Source organism: Camellia sinensis, chromosome 15 (assembly GCF_055761805.1).
Source record: "Camellia sinensis isolate YWXY chromosome 15, ASM5576180v1, whole genome shotgun sequence".
Lineage (NCBI taxonomy): Eukaryota > Viridiplantae > Streptophyta > Magnoliopsida > Ericales > Theaceae > Camellia > Camellia sinensis.
Genome location: NC_138975.1, coordinates 13,101,835 through 13,103,362, shown reverse-complemented (window position 1 = coordinate 13,103,362; position 1,528 = coordinate 13,101,835). Strand labels below are relative to the sequence as shown.

General features: G+C 33.7%; 1 long non-coding RNA gene across 1 annotated transcript; it reads left to right on the top strand.

Annotated features, from left to right (window-relative positions):
* LOC145813943 (uncharacterized) lies at positions 1–1,323 on the top strand. The gene is made up of 3 exons (XR_014357409.1): positions 1–107; positions 1,007–1,078; positions 1,190–1,323. It is a non-coding gene; the product is annotated as an uncharacterized LOC145813943 (long non-coding RNA).
* Positions 1,324–1,528: the final 205 nt, after the last annotated feature.

Genomic DNA, 1,528 nt, shown 5'->3' with positions numbered 1-1,528 from the left:
CTCTCTTCCTCTCTGCCGTCAACAGGGGAACATCAACAAGGGAGTCGTCACTGCCGGAACTGGACCGAAGTCTGTCCCCGGCTAGAGCATCACTGTCACCCTCCCCGGTTACCCTTCTCTCTCTCTCTCTCTCAAGCCAATATGTATGTATTTGTGTGTATAATATATATAATTTGCATTTTGGATATATATATATATATATATATATATATGTATATGTGTATATAGATGTATGTAATGGGTTTGAAATGTTTGTCATGGTTAATCTGATATGGTTAATCTGATATGGGTTTGAAATATTGAACATAGTTTTGATTTATGAAATGGGTTTGAAATATTGAACATAGTTTTGATTTATGAAATGGGTTTGATTATTTAATGGGTTTGATTTATGAAATGGGTTTGAAATGGGTTTGATGATTTATGTTGAACATGTATGTCTTTAGATCGTTTTTGTTGCTCATCGAATTGATGAAAATAAGAGAAGTTTAATTTGGATTTTGCTTCCCGAAATGAAAAACTTCCAATTCAGCAAGACTGGCGGGTGGAAGTTTGTAAATTTGTTTGTTTGTTTTGGGTTTTGTTTTTTGTTTTTTGGTTTTTTTATCACATCCAAATTAGGGAGCAGCCAAACAGAGCACAAAGGAAATGAGTTTAGTGGAAAGTACCCAACTTTTAGAATTCTACCTTCAATTTTGTAGAATTAAATCTCAGTCATCCAAAAATGAATTTCATGATCACTCTAGAAAAAATCACTCTAAAAAAGATCCAGACTCTTCTATTTCATCTCATGATCTTTTATCTTGGCCATTACCATGTCTATACTTAAAGAACACACATCTAACACAGATTACTAATTTTTAATTTATTAAACTATTAAGATTTTTAAATTGGCATGTGTTGAAATCTTGGTACTGCTCTATTATCTCTTTGTTCCATATCTTTGCTTGGATTCAGTTTTGTCAGGTTGTCTTGATAGCTTTCTAACGTCATTTATAATGAACAGGTGACTGTTGCATATAATAAAGATCCCAGCCCAATAAAGTTAAATTTGGGTGTTGGTGCTTATAGAACAGAGGTGAGTTTCTTGATTGTGTCATATGAATTTTATTGAATGTTTGAAAAATTGAAGGCATCACTGCAAATAAATATCTTGCTGCACTGTTTTGAAAAATGTGCATGTATCCAGATGTCCTCATGCTCATGCTCAGGGACTTTGCACATCTTGAGCATGCAGGGCTTAGCACCTTGAAGATTGTCTGCGTTTTTAGCTTTTCGCTCATCATATCATGCCACATGATGGTATTTAGGGAGAAGATCGGGTGCTTTTCGATCCGGGTGTTGTGGATAATTGGGGCAGAAGTTGTGCAGCAGTTGGTTGCAGACTTTAGTTTTAAAAAAGTTGGTTGGTTTGTTTGTTTAATTTTGTCAGTGTATTTTTTTTAAAAAAAAAAAAATTGTGTTCTTAATTGGTTTGTTTGGTTGATTAATTTTGTATGGGTGTGTTTAATTTTTGTTTTTTTGGTAT